This window comes from Puma concolor, chromosome B2 (assembly GCF_028749965.1).
Source record: "Puma concolor isolate L17-30 chromosome B2, mPumCon1.1.hap2, whole genome shotgun sequence".
Lineage (NCBI taxonomy): Eukaryota > Metazoa > Chordata > Mammalia > Carnivora > Felidae > Puma > Puma concolor.
This window is the reverse complement of record NC_141671.1, coordinates 133709362-133734929: the sequence shown is the minus strand read 5'-3', so window position 1 is coordinate 133734929 and position 25568 is coordinate 133709362. Positions and strand designations below refer to the sequence as shown.

General features: G+C 36.3%; 1 protein-coding gene and 1 pseudogene across 3 annotated transcripts in view; one reads left to right on the top strand and one right to left on the bottom strand.

The window, feature by feature from the left end:
• GRM1 (glutamate metabotropic receptor 1) overlaps positions 1 to 25568 on the bottom strand; it is a 416877-nt gene that overhangs the window by 301574 nt on the left and 89735 nt on the right. The gene's annotated exons all lie outside the window — the stretch shown is intronic.
• Positions 16972 to 23996, top strand: LOC147581270 (large ribosomal subunit protein eL31 pseudogene; annotated as a pseudogene).

Genomic DNA, 25568 nt, shown 5'->3' with positions numbered 1-25568 from the left:
CTTTTGGTGAAAGCAGTTCAAACTTTTGGCAGACAATTTGGTAGTAGTTTTCAAATATTTTTGAGGTAAATATCAATATTCAATATATACATTATACAATAAATACATTAATGGTTAAATACATCTATAGTTAAGTCAAAATAATTTAAAAGAATAATATTATCCCCCCCCCCGCAAAAAAGGATTTAGGATTTAAAGTTCAACATCTATAAAAGTTTCATGGGCACTGTAATAAAACCTAATGAGTTTCCTATATTGTTGAAAAGGAAGCTTTCTCATTTCCTTTTTCATAAGATTAAATTATCAGTTAATGTATTTTCCTTTTAATTTAAGCATCTTTAGTGGCGTAGTCCAGTCCATTGAAGCCCAAATGGAAGGACTGATGCATCACAAAATCCTCAGCTCCATGGACTGTGGAAACACATCATGGCTCATACAAGAGGCATTGACTGATTGTAAGCATGAAAACTAACTGGCAAGTGGACGCTCATTTGTCTACAGATGAGGGTTTGAGAAAGGATATCAGATGCCACTTTCCCATAGTAAATACACATTCAAGAATCTACAAGGTACACAAATACCACTAGCCAAGTCTCTTAGGAAAAGCACTAACATCAGTTTGTCAGAAGATGTTGTTACAAGGGCAATAACTTCATTGCTAAAGTGCCATGCTTGGATTTCAATTACAGAAAACTATTTTATTCCCTTCTTAAAATACATGCAGATTAACTTAACAAGAATTTTTTAGGTATTCAAATAACAAAATCTTTGTTTTCTAAATCTAGTAAAGACCTTAGATAGACTCTAAACCCTTCAGGTTACAGACAAGGAGATTGAACCACAGATGGTCAATGGCTCACCAATGAGCATGAAGCTTATTGTGTTAGAACTAGAGCAGTTCTGAATGACTTGACTCCTAGGTTACTGCTCATTTTTCTTAATAGCAAAAGTCATTTAAATGTGCATGTTTTCATAATCAAAAAAAATGTCTGCATAGGTCAATTGGTTTCATAAAATATTTGTCCCATTTTCTGTATTCATATTTTCTTGCTCACAGACCAATTATTCATTATAGAAATTGATAGCTGAATACCATGCATTGGGCCATGTTTAAACTGTCTATTTTTCTCATTGTACCTAGAAGTCTCCAAAGTAGCACATAAATTTCCATGAGAAGAGTTCTAATATTGGAAAAACAACAATAATAACTTGTACTTTTATAAATCTTTATACTTTAAAATTTGAATTCATAAACATTATCTTCCTTGACTCTTAGAACAACAGCCCTATTGTACTCATTATATTGATAATAGTACTAGATGCAAAGACCATAAAAAATGGGACAAAAATTCCTACAGGAAGTTTAAAATCATGTTACTTTCACTTAGCAACAGAACTAATGACATGACATGGACAAGCGTAAGTATCTAATAGAGGTGCTATGGATTAGGAATCAGGAAATCCCACCTAAAGAATGTGCCACTTGTTGGAAAGGATATGGAGAAAAGGGAACCTTTGTATTCTATTGCTGGGAATACAAATTGGTATAGCCATTAGGAAAACAGTATGAGGTTCTTTAACACATTCTGAATAGAACTACCATATGATCCAGCAAGACCATTACTAAGTATATATTTAAAGGAAGTAAAATCAGTATTTCAAGGATATATCTGCACTTCTATATTCATGACAGCAATATTCACAACAGCCAAGGTATGAAAACAACCTAAGTTTCCATTAGTGGATGAAAGGGAAACGAAAATGTGGTCGAGATATATGATGGAATATTAGGCATAAATAAAAGGAAATCCTGCCATTTGCAACAACATGGCTGAACCTGGAGGACGTTATCCTAAGTGAAATAAGCCAGACATAGAAAGACAAATACTACAGGATCTTACTTATGTGTAGAATCTGAAAGAGCCAAACCCATAGAGCCAGAGAGTAGAATAGTCGTTACCAGGGGTGGAAGAGGGGAAAAAATGAGAAGATATTGGTCAAAGGGTACAAACATTCAGTTTTGAAATGAGTGAGCCCATATGTAGTTAATGATATTTATTATATACTTGAAATTTGCTAAAAGAACAGATCTTAAATGATCTTACCATACACACACACACACACACACACACACACACACACACACAGACATGTAACTATGTGAGGTAATGGTTGGCTGTGTGAATTAACTTGATTGTGGTAATCATTTCACAATGTATATGTCTATCAAACCATTACATAGTAAACCTTAAATATCTACAGTTTTATTTGTCAATTATACCTCAAGAAAACCGGGGGCACCTTTATTCTGTGTCTTAAAATATGAATAGATTTTCAACAGATAGAAAGAAAAGTTGGAGGACAGGTCCTCTTTGCCTCTCTCCCAGGTTATGAGCAAACAATGCCAGACTGAAACTAAAACACCCAGCACTGAGCCCACCTCTGCCTCCTCTCCCCCTTCCATTCTGCCGCACAGGCCTCCTCTTGCCTTCCCTGGTTTTGAAGAACTTATTTAGATAGTTCTGTGTGCAACCCTAAAAGGAGCTGTGAGTGTATAAAGAACTGACTCTAAACAAAACTCTCAAAAAATAAAGGGCTATGTAATTGTAAACACTTAGACTTGGTAGAGAGCGGCAAATTTTCATTCAATTAGCAAATAGTTTATTGAACTCTCAACTCAAAAATTTTCTTGGGCTCTACACTTAAAGAGTTGCCAAGAAATATTGGACATTGACTCTTCCTTCAATTTGATGAATATTTACTACGTGTCTGGCACTGTGCTACACATCTTAGCATTTCATTAATTCATCATTCCAAAAAAAAAGTTTTACAGAGGACGACATAGAAGCTATATAATGTTAAGTAACTTGTTCAAGGTCAACAGTGGTGGATCTAGGATTTCACATCTAACTCGGAACTTCTTGCTTATCACCATCACTTCGCACTGCCTCCTACATGAACTTATACATAGTGGTGAGAGCATGACACAACCACACAAAATATAGCAGCAGTAATAAGTTATAAATGCTTCATGGGAAATGAAAAACAGCATAATACCAAATCTCGGAATAAGAAAACAGAGATGATCAGAGAATGCCTCTTTGAAAAGTAGAAATGAAACTGGGCTTTGAAGAACGTAAGCAAGAGGTTGGCATTCAGGGTGAATGGGAGCAAATGAGAAACCACAAAAAAGATTTTTAGAGGCAAAGAGTAGAGAAGTCCCACTGGAGCAGAAGGCTCATGGTTTATAGAACTACACTCTGTATAACAGATCCCTAGAAGCATCTGGCATACCACTACAAGATTGCAACATGGAAATGTGCTATATGGTACTGTGTTGTAACAGATTTTATAACAGACTTTATCACTGTTATAATGTTGCCTAAATCCTAGAGAGTGAGCGAGAAAGGGAAGAGTGGCATCTGACAAAGCCCATAAAATATAATAATAAAATATGTTGAAAACCTTAATTCCTATCTTATGTGACAAAATAAACTGCAGAGTAAATCAAGATTTTCCATAAAACGAAGCTTCTAAATAGAAACTAAGGGGAAGATATATGAGGGAGAACATGGGGTTTACAAAGAAATTCCCATTGTTTGAAAAGTAATCTAAAATTTTAAATATAACAGAACTAGACATTATTGCCTATACAGAGCAAAGTTTTAAAAGGTACTGAAAATGGGGGTAAAAATAGAACTATCTCAGGAGAGAAAAAATAATCATTATAACTCTGAATTTTCTAAGCTACATATGATTTTAAAGTTGCATATGATTATCCAACCAGATCAACAGACATTCATTCATAAAAGATTGATTTCTAGTGATTTGGTAGCTAAATTTCATTGAGCAAGCAAGCTATAAAACAAAATTGTGTTGGATTTCATAATGTCTTGTATGAACCACCACCATGGCAAAAAGTAGGCAAAGAAGACTAGTCCTTACATTGGTCATTTTTTTCTTCTACTCTTAAAATTAACTGGGGACATATTCAAGATACAATCTCAGCTCCATTTGGTGGCTATACTCACATTTCGGCCATCATATTGAACCAAGTTCAAGCCCTGTTATTACACCTTCATAAATTATCCTGGTCAAACAAATACATTGAACACAGCTCATCCCTATGTATTTATACATCAGTTATATGAGCAGAAACATTCATACAGGGAAAATACATAAATATTCCTTCACTTCCCTTAATGAAAAAAAAATGCTTTTGTTTTGAAAGATCCATCAGTATCATGCTTTAGACTTCCTTAATCCCTGCTCTATTTCGTGCTCATACCTTACAAACCTCTTTTGGTATTCCATAGTCGTAGCAGGCTCCCAGATGATGAAACCCCATGGTTTGTGAACTAGTCCCTGTCTGACAGCTGGAAAACTTAACGACTTTGCCTCCTGGGACATCTTGGGCAAGTAGGATAATGACCCATTTTTAAAAGAATTATGAAGAAATTTGTTTTCACAGCACCTTCTGGGAACCTATTACAATATTCAATAACTATCACTATCAGGAAATTCTTCTTTTTGATGTAAATTCCTTACAGTGAAATCTAAGTTCATTCCCTCTTCGTTTTTAGTGAAGAAAGATACCAGCTGGTATGAATTTGTTTTTTTTTGTTTTGTTTTGTTTTGTTTTGTTTTGTTTTGTTTTGTTTTTTTTGTGTTTTTTTTTTTTGAAATCTTTCTGGAAGCCAAATTCAGTTTTCTCTTCTCCCAGATAAACAGTCCCTGTTACTTCCACCTTTCCTGACAACCTTTTAATTTGTCTGGTTCTCCCACTTCAAACCTAAAAAATGTTATGTCTCCCTTGCCTCCATCCCAATACCTGCAGGCAGCATTATGGGTCTGGCCAATCAGAGTCAGAGGAAGGTGAGTCATCAGCTACATTAGGGGCAGTAAGGGAATTTATATGCAAGGTCAGTGAAGGAACTGCCTCACACAAAGCATTCAAAGGAAAAAGGGATCACTTTTATGAGCAATTTCCCAGCCTGACCCCCAACAACCACAGTTTGGGCAGGTATAGTTATAGCACCCAGTGGAAGAAGGAAATTTACCAAAAAGTGACTGTCATCTCTATGCAATAGGATGGAACGAAGTAATCTTGCCCTTTTGCCACATCAAGTTTCCAGGTATGTATTACAGGCAAGTGAATAAGAGGATGAATCTTGGAGGCAGATCAACCTGGTTTGAATCCTGGATCTGGATAAAGACATAGAGAACCTTTAAAGTGCTTTCTTTAAGTTTTGGTTTCCTCTTGTGTAAAATGGGGATCACAATAGGCATCACAAAGACTTGTCATGATTATTAAATCATATGTGTTAATAAATACAAAGTTCCCAGACATACAAAAAGTTCAGGGAGTGGTGTCTATTTTTACTTTCCATCCAATCCTCTCCCAAGTTGTAGAATCTAAAATTGGACATGAGCTTTAGCAGTGACCCAAGAGCTTTAGATTCCTTTATTTCCATGTTCCTATTTATAAAGCCCAATCTTGTGATTTTTTTTTAACTACAGTGCTTTGCTCTCCATTCATGGTCACCTTGTTTCCAGGTTGTCCCTAATTTATTTTTTCTACCAGTCTTGAGCAAAGCAATTCCTCCCCTATTTCATTTTTGCACTTTGGGTACTTACATGCAATGCATTCAGAAGTCTATGTTTGTCTACATTGAATCTCTGTCACTGAGTCTTTTAAGTCATAACTGTCTCGTATCTATTTTAGAGCTTTACACAATCACCCAGTTTGTTGTTTCTCTCACTCGAATCCTTTATAATATGGAGAAAGAAGTTAAGAGAAGAAAAAACTGGTATAAAAATACAAAAGGATATCATTATTCCTGCAGAAAAGCCACATTTTTCCATTTCAGTTTTCACGTGAAGGAAAGAGGTTCACAGAGGCAGCTCCTGTCACACCTGTCCACTCTTCCTGCCTATCCGGTTTTATATATACAAACAAACCTGGGAAGATTATATACAGCAACAACAAGTTCAGAATAAGTACCCCAATACACACACACACACACACACACACACACACATACACACACACTAAAATTATGTATATATTTTAATGATAACACGGTGCTGGCAAGAGTTCAAGGAAATAAGCATTCTCATACTACCAATGGTAGCATAAACTGTTCCCATCTTTTTGGTAAAAAATTTATAATATAGATGTTTTAAATCATATTTGTACTTCTTGACTCAAAAATTTAGTTTGCAGTAATTAATTTCATTGCCACCAAGTTCTAGTTATAAGGATGTCCATCACAGCACATAATTGGAAAACATAACAGAAACAAACAAAAAAAACCCTTCTGCTCTACCGTAGAAGATTGGTTGAATAATTATTGTGTATTTACAATAAAAACACATGCAACCATTTCAAAGATGATGTAAAATTGTTTGATGTCATCAAAAATACTTACATTTTTAAGTACAAAAAAATTAAAAATAGTACACAAAGTGCAAAATTTTACATTTTAAAAGTACAATTTTTACTGTGTATTTATATTTATATAGAGAGAAAGTAAAGAATATGCATGAAATTTTTTTTATTTTATTTTTTAGTAGCATCTGGTGCAATGATGATTTCAGGAGTAGATGCCTTAGTGCCCCTTATGCATTTAGCCCATCCTCCCCTCCCACAACCCCACCAGCAACCCTCAGTTTGTTTTCCATATTTATGAGTCTCTGTTTTGTCCCCATCCCTGTTTTTACATTATTTTTGTTTCCCTTCCCTTATGTTCATCTGTTTTGTCTCTTAAAGTCCTCATATGATTGAAGTCATATGATTTTTGTCTTTCTCTAATTTCACTTAGCATAATACCCTCCAGTTCCATCCACATAGTTATGCATGAAAATGTTAACAGTGGTTTTCTGTAGATGGTAGAATCATATGTAATTATGTTTTTATATTTTTATTATCTTTGTCTTCTAACTTATCTACAATAATCATGAATTATTTTGTTAGTAAAAATGATTGGAATAAAATACATATGGTATGGTTTTCATCTGAATATCATGCTAACCATAGCTATTATGGGGTATATGAGAAATTTTTTCAGAAGGGAAATGAGCCTCTCATAACATAGCATAACAATATTTCTTCCTAAAAAAAAAAAAATAAGAAATACTAAGGCTATAATGAATGTCCATAGCAAAGTTGACCATAGACCTTGTGCTATTTCCTGAGATATCTAATCTACATATTTGGATTGAGAGAGCATGTGTGATACATATGGCTCTTATGTTTGGGACCCTGAAATGTGAAATGAGCTGCCCTAATTTATTAAGAAGTTTCTCTCTCCCCCCTCCCTGTCTCTCTTTAATATCTAATGAGATTTAGTCTAATCTAATGAGATTAGATGTAAATTTCCTCATCTACTGAGCTTCTGCCCTAAAAAAAGGTATAAAAGGCTCTGAACACCCTGTCTGCTGTAAACTTCCTACAAGCACTAGGCTACAGGCCTGGCCATCTCTTCTCCATGACAAGGAAGCACTTCAGGTTGAGACCAGGGTGGCTGGCCCGTTAAAGTCTCTCCCCTTTGAACAAAGGACTAGAAGCAGTGTGAATAATGCCTTAATATTATTTGGGCATTACTTCTAATAGGGAATAAAGATAAATAAAACCTGTTTAACCAGTTTCCGTGTCTTGGTGTCTTGAACATTCTGTCTGAAGTTAAAAGATATTGAAATATAGCTTGGCCCGGGAAGGGTAAACAACACTAATATTACCAGATCCTAAAGCAGTGGTATAGGGTGAAAATTGATAGAGATCTTATTATGTCTTAATCATCTTCTTTTAACTTCACTACACCCTTATTACCTCATTTGGCCATAGTTATCTCCATTCACAAAGGAATCTGAGACCTAACAACATAAAGCAACTTACCCAAAAATTGTCACAGCTGCAATTTGAATTCAGATATGTCCTGACTCTGAAGTCTATGGCTTTTAATTACCTACCCCCTGGCATAGTTGTTGTTTCAAACTCTAGTCGTTTCCTCCATATTATCCATTCGCGTATCCTTCCTCACTAAAAAATACCTGATTATGTCTGGGGTGACTGTGCATAGCCAAAAATATCTACTTTCCCATAGTCCCTTGTGGATAGAGATGCAGATGTGACCCAGTTCCAGACAAGGAGATTTAAGGCTAGGTGAGGCTTCTGGGAAATTTTTGAAAAGGTCAGATGGAAAAAAAAAAAAAATTAAAAAAAAAAAAAAAAAAAAGAGGGGCGCCTGGGTGGCGCAGTCGGTTAAGCGTCCGACTTCAGCCAGGTCACGATCTCACGGTCCGTGAGTTCGAACCCCGCGTGGGGCTCTGGGCTGATGGCTCAGAGCCTGGAGCCTGTTTCCGAGTCTGTGTCTCCCTCGCTCTCTGCCCCTCCCCCGTTCATGCTCTGTCTCTCTCTATCCCAAAAATAAATAAACGTTGAAAAAAAAATTTAAAAAAAAAAAAAAAGAAAAGGTCAGATGGCAGGCATGCTTCTGGGGCCTTTTTTTTTCCTTTCTCTCTATACCAGTAGATGAACCTGAGCCTGGAGGTGCAGCAGCCATGCAGTAACAGTGAGGGGTGAACTATGAGGAGGAAGCATATACATGAAGCCTGGGGCAGCAGAAGACAGAGCAGCCCGGTAACTGGTAGCATTCCTGTGCTTCATTCTGCTCCTGGACTCCCTTCCTCTGGATGCTTCTTGCATAAGAATGAGAGATGAATCCCTACCTGCTAAGCCACTTTTAAGATGGTTTTCTACTATTTGCAGATGAACACATTCTTCTTGGTCCTCTATATGACATTACTGTAAAAATTCCAGGACAAGAGCCAGAAGTCTTGATTGTCTCTAGCTCTGACCTTGAACTGCTTATCATTCTGTCTTCTTTGCTCATGCTTAAAAGACAGGTTCATACCAGGCGATCTTTAAGTTTCCTTATAGCAAGAGCATTTGGTGATTCTAGAACAATATGAATCAGCACTCTTTCATAATCTAGACCTTCATGTCAAAACATATTTCCTATCCTCAGTACTCAGAGTAAGCATCTGCTTAGCAGAATTTTTTTCAACAGCTTCTTCTTCCCCAATCTGATCTTTTACAAGTGTATTACTGTAGGGGAGGAGAAAGTATTTGTTGTGTAATCATTTAACATGTAACTTGCCCGCAGGTTTATTTTTGCCAACTTTTAGGTGTAGAGTCACTGAAAATCAGAGAACAAGACACTGCTTTGCAGAAACAGGCAAATATGAGAAAACAAAGCTGCTTAGACAACAAGCTCATTAGGTGAACCGGAAGGAGTAGAAAGACATACTGGTCAGTGTCACTGGACTGTTATTCATCAGAATCCAGGTGTTCCTTTACCCCTCCAAGGAGCTGCTTTTAGCCACCTTTTGTTCAGCAGAATTAACCCAGTCCTATTACTAAGCTCTTGGTTTCCTCCTACTAACCTAATTTTTTACATCTTTTACATGATCAGTATAAAATTCCATTTAACTGAGTCAAATAGATTTTACCTTGAGTCAAAAAGAAGTTAGCCTATGGAGGAAGATTGTCTGTAATCCAAAGGACAAGCGAGCCTCCTGTAGTAAATGTAAGCAGACTAAAATCCCTTAAATTTGGAAAGGTTCTGTGAAACCTAACCAGGGTTTGGTTCTGCTTCTGTCTAGGACCATGTGCAAACTCTGGGACTCCCCTGGGTTCCAGTTTCCTTATCTGTAAAGTGAGCTTGTTGCACTGGATAATGTCTGACATCTTCTACTATGAAGTTGTAAGGCTAGCCCTGGTATTATGCATCATGGTGAGAAAGCTTATTCCACACCACTCTGCATTACAGAGCCTTCGTCTGACCTGTATTTCACTTGCATTCAAGTTAGGCAGAAAAGCTTCCCCATGATGCAGCCAATACTGTTAGAGTAATATCATTTGTTTACAGGAGAGGTAGCATGGCAGAATGGTGGAGAGCAGGAACCCTGGAACCAGAGAGCCCTGAGCTCAAATTCTGATTTCCCATCTATTAGCTGTGGGACTTCAGGTAAGTCAGTTAATTTATCTGTGCTTTGGTTCATCTGTAAAATGGAAATAATAATAGTAACCACCTCTTAGAGTTGTTTTAAGAATCAAATGACTTGTTATATAAATGAATGTTAGAATAACGTAAGTACTATATGAGAGTTTATTTTATTTATTTGGCTAACATTTGTTGAGCTCTATGTGCTAAGCACCAGAAGCCCTTTACATCATTCTCTCCTTTTGCCCTCAGCAACCCACAGCGTACCATTTATCATATGATCAAACTGAGGCTTGGAAAAATTGCTAATATCTGCATACATGGGAAATAGGAGAGAAGGGAACTCAGCCCTGGCAGTCGGAGTCCAGAGCTTGCAATCTTATTTGACGTGTTGTAGGAGGACCAGATGCATGAGTACGGCCTGGAGGGATGAATCAGACAGGTCAGGGGGACTGCAAGGAAGGCTGTGTCTATGTGTGATGATGAACAAGGCAGAGTCATTGGGGTGCCAACTAAGCACACAACCAAGTAAATGTCACTGGGCATTTTATCTGCTCCTCAGGCCAGTGTATTTGGAATAAGGCCTACACACAATGCTATTAAAAGTGCTGGCAAAGGCCCATCTAGCCCAAGATGCTTCCTTCACTGGTACCTGAAATTCTGCCATTAGCAAGACATGACTTTTCTCTTTCTACTGGAAAAAAAAATGCTTCTGGAAGAGGTAACCTATTAAAGTCCTGACATCCTGATCTGATTTGGCTTAGCAGATCTTTCTGAAAGCAGTGGGCAGCTGGAAGGATCATGATGCCATGGAAATGCCAGGCTGCAAAGCAGAGCAGTACACAGAAGGCGACTTCTCAATTCTACAGCACACTGGGTCTCGGGTACTTTCCTGTGGTTATCCTTGGATCATATGCAAGCACGCTCTGATGGTGAATAATTCTTTACATCTGTTATTTAAAATCTTCACAGTACATTTTGACAAGAAGACTACCAAGAGGGAACTGGATGGGCATTTAATGAGATGACAAACAAAGATGATACAGTTAATGGTAATGCTAGAGTTAAAACATACATAAATAAAATATGAAGAGTTCGCAAAGAATCTGAGTAGAAATCATCCACTGTAATTTCCTTTATCCATATGTGGTATCTGTTTCCTTATCCCTATGTGTTAACACAATATATAATTTAATAGCTGAAAACTGAAAATGTGTCATGGTCCAGTTTCCCATTTTGGTATGAAATCATCATCCATTTTCACCATTAAAAACCAAGAAAGGAAACATTATTTGTAAGAAGCCCATATTGGGAATCAAGCATTTTAGGTAAGCTTGGGCTATCACATTGCAGTGCAGAGTGAATCCTTTGCAGGCTTGCTTTCCTCTGAGCTGCCTTCCAATTTGAAGAGCTTTGAGTTGATGAACCACACAGGAACTGTTGATTAAGTTCTTCCTATGACACTTTGCCAAGATCTATGACAGCCAAATCACAACCATCCAATATCTCTGACTTATTATAGAGAAATGATAGCAGACATGTAGAACTCACATAAGCAACTCTCTAATCTCCATTTTCCTACCGTCACGAGGGAACATAGAAAGATAAGTACCACATCCCAAGAATGGATATGATCTCTTTGTTGTTCAGTTATCTTCTAGCATATGTGTGTCAGGCAGAGGGAGGCACTTACGGGCAAACAAATGAATAGAAGAGAGTCCATGCACTAGATAAACTCAGGTCTGGAAGAATCAGACATGCAAAGGAATGATTGCATCACGCGGATGGTGCTGAAGTGCAGGCCAGAGGAAAGAGTATCCACACTCTGTTGGCAAGAATAGGAAAGGCTTCCCCAAGGAAGGAAAAGCTGTACTTGGTTTTAAAGAAGCTAAGTATTTTGATTCCGAAAGACCAGAAAGTTAAAGCATTAATACTATATCTTACACATTTGTCTGTTCCTTGGACCCATTCTAATACAAGAGTAATTATAGGTCTTTGCAGTTAACTAAAAAAAAAAAAAAGAAAAGAATAAGAGAGGAATAAACAATAAAATGTATGACAATTCCAAATACATACATACACAGACACATACATGCATATAACTATGTGTGAACAATACACTAAAAAGTCGTCTTTAATGGAAACTAATTTAAATATATTTATATGCACATTAAAAATGAAACCATGCTAGGGCACCTGGGTGGCTCAGTTGGTTGAGCGTCCAACTTCAGCTCAGGTCACGATCTCACAGCTTGTGAGTTCAAGCCCCACATCAGGCTCTGTGCTGACAACTCGGAGCCGGAGCATGCTTTGGATTCTGTATCTCCCTCTCTCTCTCTGCCCCTAACCCACTCGCATTCTGTCTCCGTCTCTCTCAAAAATAAATAAACATTAAAAAAGTTGCTTTAAAAAATGTAACCATGTGATTTCCTTACTCTTTCTCACCTATAACCTATCGGTTCCTTAATCTATGTTGAATCTATCCACTGTCATTACCTTAGTCCAGTCTTCATTGTCTCTGTCTCCAGGACTACTGTAAGTCTTCTGTGTAAAAGACACTCTTATTTCTCTCCAATCCATTCTCAACCCAGAAATTATGGCTATCTTAAACACAATTGGATCAACTCATTTACTGGCTCAGATCTCCTTAGTGGTTTCCCCTGACACTTAGGATGGAATCCAAAAGTCACATGGCCCTGTGTGACCTCCTGCTTCCTGCCATGCCCACTTCACTTCTTACCACTTTACCAGTCATTTCTGCAGCCACATGGGACCGCTTTTTGTTTTCAAATGTATAAATCTCTCTTTGCTAAGAACCTTGATTCATTTGCTTCCCTCCATCTTTGTTAGACTTACTTCTTTTTCATCATTCAGGTTTGAGTTTCTCAGCTCTGTCTCTTACTCATGGACATCTTCCCTAACCACCTGATATAAAGTGACCCCCATGTTAGCTCCATCACCACACCCTGTTTATTTCCTTCATAGCACTTATGGTGAGATATGGATAAATGTGTAACTATATATATATATATATATATATATATATATATATATATATATATATATATATTAGTGTGGCTATTTGCTTAATGCCTGTATACCCCATTACTGTGTATACTTGTGAAGGTAAGGGCCACATCTGTATCACCTTTGTCCAGTTCAGTGCATGGGCAATGTTTCAACTCAATAACTTGTTGGACAACTCACGAGTATGGATCAATTCATGTAGCAAATATATGATTAGTCTGCCTGATAAAAACTCTTTATCCCATTGAAATATGATTATATTGGATTACAAGTCCCAAAGGAATTCAGGAGGTATGTATCACTGCCCTTTAGCATTTTATATATATAATATTTTATGTATATAATTTTAGAGCACAGGGAATCTTAGAGATTACCTTATCTCTAACCCTTATTTTATAAGTGGGCTTCAAAAAAAGTGAAGAAAATTGCCATGGTCACAAAGAAATTTAGTGGCAGCACCACATCAAAACCCAGGGCTCCTAATTTTGGGGACAGCAATCTCTCTACCACATAGCCCTATAAAATAGAATTGTACATTACCGTTCAGAATGCTCCACACATGCAAAAAGTGACATGTAGGGGGAGAAAACTAGTCTTGAAATTTACTTTAAGATCATAGCATTCTGTGACAGTGGGAACACATTTATTCTCAGCCACTGCTCAATGAAATAATCAATGAAATGTGTGCTGTCCTCCCAGTTCCCAAGTTTTAATTGATTAAATAGCTACTTAGAAGAGTAGGCAGTGTTTACTTTTTCTAATTCTGGAAACAATATATAATGTCTTCATAGAGTTATTATGAAGCTAACTTTCTTCTAGGGAGAAACAATAGCCCTTGGGGGAAGAGCTCACTAGGGCCTTCAGTTTACTCTAGGCTGGCCAGAAAAGTGGCAACAATTTGGATCTGAGTTCATCAGTAGTGATAACAGTGATAATTCCACTCTAAGAAGAATTAGTTAATGAGGAAGTTGAAGAGCATGACAGCAGATACATTTTTATTCATATATTTATTTCCTTCATGTAATTAGAAGGAACTTCAGAAAGAATTTAGCCCAACAAATGCATTTCTGCACAACATTACAGTCTGAGCTCGGGTAAAATCTCTTGCTTCTTAATATTAAACCTCTCAGAAAGTAATTGCCTCCTTTCTTAGACTTTTCTAAGTGAAATTAATGATGATTTAATATGGAAAATAAGATTATCTAAAGCTTTACCTCTGAAAACACCAAATAACTTCATCATTAATAAAATATAGTAGAAGGTGAGTTCATTGAGGGAAAAAATAGCTTATCACAATGTTTCCTTTAAATCTTAACATAGTATTGGGAGTTAACTACCATGAAAATTTTAAAAACTTTAAAAATATAAAACCAAATTCATTTTCAACTATTCAACATTGACTTTCTCTTGTCTACCTTACATTCTTCACCTGTTATTCTTTAAAAAAACTTTATGATTTACTTCCGTTATTGCTTATCTACATTTAAAACATAAATGTCATAACTAATAAGTGCACTGACTGATACAATGCCTTATAAAGTTCTTTGTATTTTTCTTTGAAAAAAAAAGAAGGAAGAGAGGGAGGAAGGGAGGAGGATAGGAAGAAAGGGAGAAGAAAGGGATGGGGAAGAGAGGAAAACTAAACTCTAGAGCCTTAGGAAACAACAGTGAAAATATAATCAACCCTTTTTTTAACCTGTTCTCAAAATCTTGAGCCATAGCAGTGTAATTCAACTATAGTATGGTAGAATTCTCCATGACTTCTAGTTACCTGAATTATCCTAATTATACACTGAAGCAGCATCAGGATTGAATATCGACAGCCAACATTTCTCTTCCCATAATTGCCTTGCTAAAGCCAATATACCTGAAATCTTACAGTCTGACCACCAGAAATGTCTAGACTGCAAAATGGATGCCTGTGCCCTAACTGATCTTTTTGCTCTGGATAGGAAAAGAAAAAAAAAGCTCCTGGCATCTGTGACTTTAGCTTTAAGCATCTGGGTTCCAGACAAACCATGATCCTGAACTGATAACCCAAGTTCCCTCAGGAGTCAGAAAACCCCAACCCACACAAAAAATCAATTGGGGCCCTTTCTGTTGCAGAAGAAGCTTCTGCAATATGGTGACCCTAATGCTGGCCACACAAGACAGTCCTGGACTAGAGTTTAAGACCTTTGACAACATGCAGTTATCATTCAAACATGACCTTCTGTCCCAAACAGGCATGGAGTGGCCAAACTTAAGTAGCAACGAAGTTTGAGGTTCAGTTCGAGGGGAACCAGGGACCACATCCTTGCCACCTTCCCAGGTTACTCTATGCAGCCTCTCTCAGCATACTATAGAAACACCCCAAGGAAAGTCCTGGCTTTGTCCTGCCAACAACCTATTCCCAGTAAGCTTCAAGTGGAACAGATGGGGAGTGGTGTTGAAAAGAGTAATTGACATTGATTTCCCTGTCACACATACGCTCGTATACACACATGGGCTTTCTTGGTCTTGTTTAATGAAACAACTACACTTCAATAAATCCATATATTCTGAATCATAAGCCTCTGCTAGTTTGAAACCAGCCACTGTTTCTGGTGGCTGCTTCTCATGCAATGCAAGCTGTAGGATCATGAGGAATGTTATCTTCTGTTTTCCTTCCTGTGCTACACACATATTACCATTTGGTTAAATATTAATAGATGACAAAAAGAACATTTCAACCTAAATATTTAACCTCCAAAATAAAATAAAAAGTCTTTCACCTCAAATCTGTCACTCTTTAGGGTTGTATAAACAACTCAAATGAAAACATCAGAGGAAAAAAACACTCCATATTATTATTTATTCTGAAAGGTCATTAAGTTTCTAGAGGTCACAACTAAAAATTCCAGGAATACATAAGGGAGTTGGTCCATATAAAACCTAAGGCTTATCATAGCTTTAACCTTCTCTGATTCCATAATGGAAATACAGGGCATGGCCAAATATGCTAGAGTAGGGAACAGAATGATCAGTGGGTACAAGAGAAAAGAGGACTCTCAGAGGTTTTACCTTCTGGAAACATCAAAAAACATCAAAAGATTCCATTCTATTATCATTTATCAAATTAATTTTGTAACCTACTCAGACACATGTATACTGTACTAAATCTTAAATATTAGTATTTCTGAAAATGTTCCCGAAATTATTTTTCTTAAAATGACTTAAATTTGCACAGCAAATTTATAATTCACAAAGTTCTTTCAGGTATATTATCTTATTTAATTCTGAAAACAATTCTGCTATTTGAGGATTGAGAATGCATGAACTCTAGAAACCTGGGTTCAAATCTTGACTCTTGATGTAAAACTCACAATGCCTCATTTTCGTCATCTATAAAATCAAGACAATAACAGCACCAACCTAAGAGTTTCTTGTGATAAATTAAATGAGGCAATATATGTGTGTAAATCATTTAAAATTTGATGTCAATTAAGTATTCAATAAATATGTGTTATTACTATTCTTGTGGCAGATTGTATCTTCTTTTTTTTTTTTTAATTTTTCTTTCAACGTTTATTTATTTTTGGGACAGAGAGAAACAGAGCATGAACGGGGGAGGGGCAGAGAGAGAGGGAGACACAGAATCGGAAACAGGCTCCAGGCTCTGAGCCATCAGCCCAGAGCCTGACGCGGGGCTCGAACTCCCGGACCGCGAGATCGTGACCTGGCTGAAGTCGGACGCTTAACCGACTGCGCCACCCAGGCGCCCCTGGATTGTATCTTCTAAAGAGACTGACACGTTTGTCTTATAGAATGACATTGGCACTTCTCTATTGAGAAATGTAGTCTGTGTTCTCTCCCCCTTGAAATGACCTTGTTTGACTTCTGAAGCCAAGCTAGAAGTGTGATTCAGCTTTGCCTGGTTATCTAGGGATACTTGCCCTTGGAAACCAGCTACCACACCATGAGGACGCCAAGTAGCCATGTGGAGACACCATGTGTAGATGTTCAGCCACAGCCAAAGGTCCTAGCAGACAGCCAGCATCAATCACCAGACCAGTGAGTGAATAAGGTCCCAGATCATTCTAGCCTCCAGCCTTTGATCCACTGCATCTGATGCCAAGTCGAGAAGAGACAAGCTGTCCCCACTGAACGCCACCCAAATGCAGATTCATGAAAAAAAGTAACTTTGTTACTTTAAGCCACTAAATTTCAGGAAACTGAATCTTGCCCAAGATCACACAGCTATTAAGAGGCAACAAGTGAACTCAAATGCAGATTTTTTGGTTCCAAATCATGTTCTCTTTCCATAATTTAAAATTTGGAAAGTCGTCTTACTCAAGAATATCCTCAGCATATGCCAGGCTCATTGTCACATCATGGGTCGATATTATCCCATCTCTGATCACTTGAACCCAGATGGTCATGGGCAACAGCACCTGTGTTCACCAAGGGCTGCCTTTCTGGTTACTTTCTTGGCTCCTGAGATAGGGACTTCTGTTTCAGCTTCTGACCTTCTCCTTATTTGGCTACCAGTTTAGACTGCCTTTTGTGACTTCTGAACCTGAAATAATAATGCATCAATAATATGGCCACTAGGCCATCACCTGACGGTTCAGGCACATAAAAGCTCCTCTGTTAGTCTTAGTCTGCAGAACCTTCTGTACAGGCCCAGCTCTTCCCACCATTTATTCCCATTGAAATAAGTACCTACAAATCTACAATCAGTAACATAGTGTTGTGAAATGTAACTATGCTTCTCAAATGAAAACTAATGTTAACTCCTGAGCCAAGGAAAATTTAACATGGAGCTAATGAAGCCTTAAGCATCAGAAGCTCCTCATTTACAGGGGCTCCTTCCAAGACTCTGGAAGTGGCCATAGCAATGTACTTACAAACATATATTTTCATTACAGTTGCCAAGTGCAATATAATTTTTTTTCTTAAAGAAGACCCTCCAAATCAGACCCAGCAACCTTGAATCTGCCTCTATTCCTGAGAGTGGCTTAGTCAAAATGGATCACCCACTGCAGCTATTAACTTCTGTTAATAGCTTCTGTTTCTACTTAAAACAATTTCATAGCAGCAAAGTTAGAGAGATTTCTTTAGAATGAGCTTAAAACTTTCTTCAATAGTAAAGGTTATTGGAGCTTTTCAAATTAAGGAATAAAATTACGATTTCAATAACGAAATACACAGGGGAATCTATCGCCTCTCCCCCAATGATTACAAATTAAAGTGATATGAAGCAACTAATGAGAGATTTAGAAGCATACTTGAGGATTTAAAAATTCTGTAACAGATCAGTTTGAAGTAATTTTTTTTAATTCAGAGATTAGTTTGATGCCAGGTTTCAGCACATTTTAAAAAATGATCTTAGCTCCATTTGAGCCAACAAAATTGATAAATTTGTTAAAGTTTAAACGATATACAGTGTGCTTTTTAAAAACATGTGTAAAACATGTGTTTTTTAAAAACATGTTTTTAAAACATGTGTAGGGATGCCTGGGGGGCTTAGTCGGTTAACGTCCGACTTCAGCTCAGATCATGATCTCGCAGTTTGCCAGTTCGAGCTCCGCATCGGGCTCTGTGCTGACAGCTCAGAGCTTGGAGCCTGCTTTGAATTCTGTGTCTTCCTCTCTCTCTGCCCATCCCCTGCTCATGCTCTGACTGTCTCTCTCTCAAAAATAAACATTTTTTTAAAAAATTAAAATATGTGTATATTTGTGCACAAACATCCATGTGCCAAAAAGATATAGGAAATCAATGTCAAAAAGTTACAGTAAATATCTATTGGCAGTGAGATGTTTTTTTCCTTTATATTTTCCCCTATTTTACAAAATTTTTATAGTGAATGTGGACTATGTTTTTAATAAAAAATATAAAATAAATTTTCATTGTCAAGAATCCTTTTATTTCAAGAGGTGGTTCAAATACAATTATATTTGCATTTAATTTAGGCTTCATTAAGACTTAATTCAGTTTCCCCAGTTTGGGTCAACTTTTGATCCCTCTGTTATAAGAAGCTTCCCTACGGATCTATACAAAAATATAAAGTATCAACTTTTTGCAGCTGAAAATTATTTTTCTCTCATTTCTGGCTTCAGTATAACTAGAAATGGGTAGGAATGTATCCATTCTTCAGAATTTAAAGGTATTAAATTAAAAACAAAGATGATTAGAAAACAACCCGAACTTTAAGCAGCTAAGACAAATACTCTCATCAGTTGAGTTAAATCATGAATTCATTTTCACATAATTTTTTGATTTCCATTTACTTTTAAACATTTCCAGAATAGGCTGCTTCCTTCAAGAATCAGGTGATAAAATGAAGGAGTAATTCGCCACTAATTAGGAGTCTGAGTAAGTGAATTAGGAAAAAAAAAACTGGGAACATATGCCAAGTATGATAAGCACTCACATAAATAGCAACTCCAAATGGAGAACAGAGGAAAAAATAAAAGAGCTTAGTTGCTTAAAGAAGCTACAAAAGGTGATAATGACAAGATTATTAGCCTAGTGCCAGATAAATTTAGAAGATAGACCTAACTCTCTATCTATACATTACAACTTCGATCTATAATATAATGATGACAACTAGAAAGAAAAAATAATAATAATGAAAGGGAGAAGGGAGGAGGGTAGAGGAGGGGGGAAGAGAAGTGAAGAAAGAAAGGAGAGAAGGAGAGAGAGAAGGCAGAGAGGGAGAGAAAGAAGGGAGGAAGAAAAAAGGGGGAAATTGTCCCTACAGTCTAAATACCAACTGTACCCCCAAAAAGACTATGCCAATGGCCAAAAATGGCCAGAAAATAGATAAAGTTGTGTACAATAACTAAATTAAGACACAATGTTGTCTGTGCATATTTAATTGTCTCAAGTGAAATAATATCAATTAAAAATAAAATAAAGTTAACTGTTTTGTGGATGGGGGTGGTAATGATGTATTTTTGTCACCCTTTCTTTCACAGAGCATATAAGAACAGCATCTATTCTAATTTCATGATTTGGCAAGTGGCAATTATCAACGGTAAGTTACAGAGAAATATAAAAAGTAGCTTGGATCATTCTTAAAACTCAAATCCATAAGGAGTGACAGCAAGTTACACAATGTTAAAGCATTTTAAAGAATTCTTTTGTCACTTAAATGATGTCAGTAGCATTAGATAATTAACATAATTTTACTCACATCGCTAATAAATAGTTCATCTTTTTGTTTAAATAATGAGCTGGAGTTTCAAATTTTTCCTTATTTCAATAAACTTAAGTAATTTTTCTCTCCTCAGACCTCTGTGGCCATTAATGCAACATGAACAAATTTACTGGACTAAACTCTTTGAATTATAAATGACCACAGATGAGTTGTTAAAAAGATAAGCAAGTATTTAAGGTTACAAGGGGACCAAAAATGCTCAGTGCCCCCATTCTTCATCCCTATTCATGACTATGATCATTGAACTGTTGTGTGTTTATTTTTCAGAAATGTTTATCATACTATGGCCAAACCTTTATTCCACAGAAAGATGTGTAGCTGATACTTAGATCGTGGAAATAATTGTTGCCAACACAACAATGATATACATATAGATATAAATGTTGATAAACACATACCTTTAGTAATGTATTATAGTGATTGCTGTCTCCGAAGGGATAAGGAAAATGGACACCAGAATGAAATAATTGGAGAAATTAAACATTTAGTGGATTGAGACAATCTCTTCCAAAGTCAATGCAAATATTTAATGTCTTCTTTGAAATCTGTGATGTGGAAAATATTACATACACCTGTAGTCTTTAGCCAAATTATGAAACCATAAAACTTAACATTTTAAGTAATGCTATGAAGTCTCCAGTGTTCTATATTTAAATTAATTTATTCTTTTGAAAAATATGGCTTTGGAAAGCATTGGGTTGATTAAAATCATTTACTAGTTCAAGTTTCCCAGGCATTTGCTTTTTAATCTGTAAAATAGAAAAATAACTTGATTTCTTTTTTTTTTAATTTTTTTAAAGTTTATTTATTTATTTTGAGAGAGGGGGGAGGGGGAAGGAAGGGGAAGAAAGAGAGGGAGAGAAAGAATCCCAAGCAGACTCCACACCATCAGCCCAGGAGCTGATGTGGGCCTCCATCCAGGAACCGTGAGATCATGACTTGAGCGGAAACCAAGATTCTAATGCTTAACCGACTGAGCCACCTAGGCACCCCGAAAAATAATATTGAATTTCTATAGTTATTAAGATACTGAAAAATGTGTGCAAAGCACGTGGCACAGTACCTGACACTTAATATTTTTGAAACAATATTTCAAAGCTTAAACTAAAAGAAAAATGATGCATTTTGTAAAATAAACTATGCTGACTCCTCAGAACTAAGAAATTTTTTTGTGCTAATACTAAAAACTGAGTTTCTTTCTGTTTTGTGATGGATATCTGAGCATATGTATTAATCTTTCCTACTTCCCAGGATGCCACTCAAAGAACACAAGAGATTTAAAAATAAAAATGAATCCATGGTAGCACGAGAAACCTGGGAAGGGTGCCAGCCACAGACCAGAACAGTGGGGAATTTCTAGAAGATACAGGCAGATGGGTTCAGATTGATGGTAAAATCTCACAGAGCTGAACCTATAGCACCAAAAAGGCACAAGAGAAGACTACTAAAGAAGTGAGTGTTCCCCTCAGAATCCAAGAAGAACACCAAGATCAAAGACAGCAGGGACTAGAAGCGCAATTGGGTAGTGGAATGGTGAGCTGCAAAATTACTGTACTGCTGACTATACCTAAGCCTCCTGACTAATGCCTCAAAAAGAGCTCTCTAAACAAAATGGAAGTTCTGCCAGAGGAATTTTACAGAAGTTATTGGGACAAAAGAAAGATAATACCACGTGGTGCTTCAGGTAACTTCTAGTTCCCTTATGAACACGCATCCTCTACATCTATTAAGCAAGCTCTTAAGTAATCTAGAAGCAATATCTTCTGGTCACAACCATGCACCCTCTCTCCAGCCAAATCTTTATGAACAGAATCTAAATTCACTCACCAAAGGAATTATTTTCTTCACATTTTCTGGGAAATCATCTCTAGCTATCATTACTTGCCAATTTCAGACCTCAATTATAAATACAAATATTTCAGAAAAGCCAATAATGTGAAAACAGTTGTTGGACTAAGCCAAGGAACTAACATCTTCAAAAACAAAGTTGATATATCATAGAAGTTTAAAATAAATATAATTAGAATTCTTAGAAACATTGAGAGATGTTACATCCACAAAAATTAATGAAGATACTAGAAAAAAGAAGTAATTGGATATGTTCATGGCATTGATTGCAGTGATGGTTTCACTTACCTCCAAACTCACCAAATTGTATACATTAAATATGTAGAGCTTTTTGTGTATCGATCATACCTCAACAAAGTGGGGTTTTTTTTAATTAAAACTAAGATTGCTCAAATGACAAATTTAAGTAAAAAACATCAGAAAGATACAGGTTTAAAGCTGAATTAGTGAACTTCAAGACCGTGCTGAGAAGCCCTCCCGTCTTCAATGCAGCAGAACAAAAAGATGAGAAATATTGAGACAGAAGAACAATCCAGAAGACCTAACATCTACCTAACAAGAAAGAGGTAAGAAGTAGAAAACGATGAAGAAAATCATACAGGAAAATTTACTTGAACTGATGAAGTCCCAAATTTTCAGAGAGGAATTACTTGAATTTTCTCCAAGGGTTTTGTAGTAGGCATAGGGTAAATTGTGGAATATAATCTAGATGCCATCCAACAAAATTTGTGAATTCCAAAGATAAGGAATAAAACCTGTAATCTTACCAATAAAGGAAAAATGTTTGCAAAAAAAAAAAAATCTGAAATCAGACTATCAGAATTATTACATCATCTTAAAATTAAGAGTCTGGGGGTGTCTGGGTGGCTCAGTTGGTTAAATGTCCAACTCTTGATTTAGGCTCAGGTCATGATTTCATGGTTCATGACATAGAGCCCCTGATTGGGATTCTCTCCTTCTCTCTCTGCTTCTCTCTCTCTCTCTCTCTCCCAAAATAAATAAATAAACTTAAAAAAAAAAAGATTTATCTCTCCTCAGAAAATACTCTCAGATGACTTTCCAGGTAAGTTTTTTTTTAAACTAAAGGCTTCAAACAATAGTAAGAAGTGAAGATTAGTATACATTATATTTGATTCTAGAAAAGAATTCAAAACTGATCACAAAGTGAGAAAAATGTAATACACACATGCATGTACACGTGTGCGTGCACACACACACACACACACACACACACACGCACTATACTATGGATTTTTATCTCTTCTGGAAAACAGATGTAAAATTCCTAAACATAATATCTGAGTGAACAAAATATAGAAGGATATTAAAAGAAAATATTATTCAATTGCCAAGCAGGATTTATTCTAGAAGTAAAAGAGTCATCCAATGTTAAAAAATGTATTAAGAGTCTGTGTGTTAACTATTTAATTACATGATCATCCTAACATGAGGGAGAAGTCTGTGATAAAATTGAAGACTTGTTCTTGAGCTTTAAGAATTACACTACGTACTTGCACACTGGTTTCCCTTTCCTACAATACCTCGTGCTCTTGCTTCCCAGACAGAGCAGGTAGAAAGGCTCCCACAAAGAAGAGTGGTGAGAAGAATAAGGGTCACTCTGCCACCAACAAGGTAATGACCAGATAATACACCATCAATATTCTCAAGCACATCCATGGAGTGGGTTTCAAGAAGCATGCCCCTGGTGCACTCAAAGAGATCCAGAAATTTGCCGTAAAGGAGATGGGAACTCTAGATGTGCTCATTGACACCAGGTTCAACAAAGCTGTCTGGGCCAAAGGAAATGAGGAATGCTGCTTACTGTATCCACATGAAGTTTTCCAGAAAACAGCGAAGATGAAGATTCACCCAACAAGCTCTATATGTTGTTTACCTATATACCTGTCACCACCTTCAAATATCTACAGTGAATGTGGACAAGAACCAATCACTGATTGTCAAATAAAGGTATAAAACTGCAAATTAATTAATTAATTAATTAATTAATATAAATAAATTATACCAAAGTTAAAGATAGATGAAATCTCTCATAAATTGATTAATGGTATCTATCAAATACAAATAAACACATTAAGAGGTTAACACTGAAAACACTTTAAATAAAGATATCCGTTATCAGTGTAATTATGTAGAATTGTTCATAGCTAATGCAAAAGACAAAAAAAGAGATGAATCATTAAACATTAGCTGGTAGGCAACAAAAGTCATTTTGCAGACTGTCTTGTTTACTAGACAGAGAGATAAACCAGAAAACTAGTTAGAACTAAAACAAAGGCACACAACAGTTGCCAGATACAAGATCATCCAACCAAAATCAGTAACTCTTCTAATAACCAATTAAGAAATGTTATGAAAAAACTCTAATTCTAAATTCTAATCTAAAATCTAATTCTAAATTCAAATCTAAAATTACTAGGAATCAACTGAACAAGAAATGTGCCAGACCTATATGAATGGGAAGACACATTACAAAATTATAGCTTAATTTTCATTGCCTTTGTTTTACTGAAATTTGGTAGTTAGTGCCAAAATTAGTTTGAAGAATAAGCAGACGATATAATCAAGTAATAGGGAGAACAAATAATGGGAAGTGATGGCATGTTGCATATGAAGTTACAACTAGATCAACGCAACTACAGTACTGGCTCCCATTTGTTGAGAACTTCCTATGTGCCAAGCACTGCTCTAAATTTGAGATATAACACACGCGCGCACACACACGCACACACACACACACACACACACACTTATTTAATCCTCAAAACAACCCTATGACTATTATCACCATTTTAAGATGAGGAAATTGGCCACAGAGAAGTTAAGTAATAGTGTCACACTGGCCATACCTTTAAAGTCTATAGGATTGATGGAAGTCACTCAGTTTTCTCTATCTCAATAGCAACTGTCTTGATAGTAGAACTTTTGACTGGAACTATAACCTTAGTATCTGAAATGCAGATTTTCTGGGTTGTTGAAAGAACCTTCATGTACTTTAGTCCTTAGTCATGCAATTGATAAATTGATACATTTTCAAGGAAACATAAACACCCAAGCATATTTTCAGTATCCAAAGTATTGGAATGATGCCTGAACAATAAATCTGAACACTAAGTTTCTGGCATAAAGCATCTTATCATTTATGTATTTTCCTAATCTTTAAAATAGAATACCAATGAAAAATTTGTATGAGGTACATGAGAATATATGTGATTTACATAGTCTATTTATTGGCTGAATAAATAAATAATACCATTACCCAAACATAACTAATATTATAATTTTAATACACTTCTTTCAAAATAGTTTAATAGTTGTAATACTGGAATAATTTAAGAGTCAGCCTTCTTTCACTAATTGTATAATAATATTTTTTACCATGTTTTTATTGGTACTTAACCATTATTTTGAAGGCCACTGAATGGAGGTATCCTAACCTGAATAAGCATTCCACAACTATTGCTCATTTATTTTGAGTTCATTTT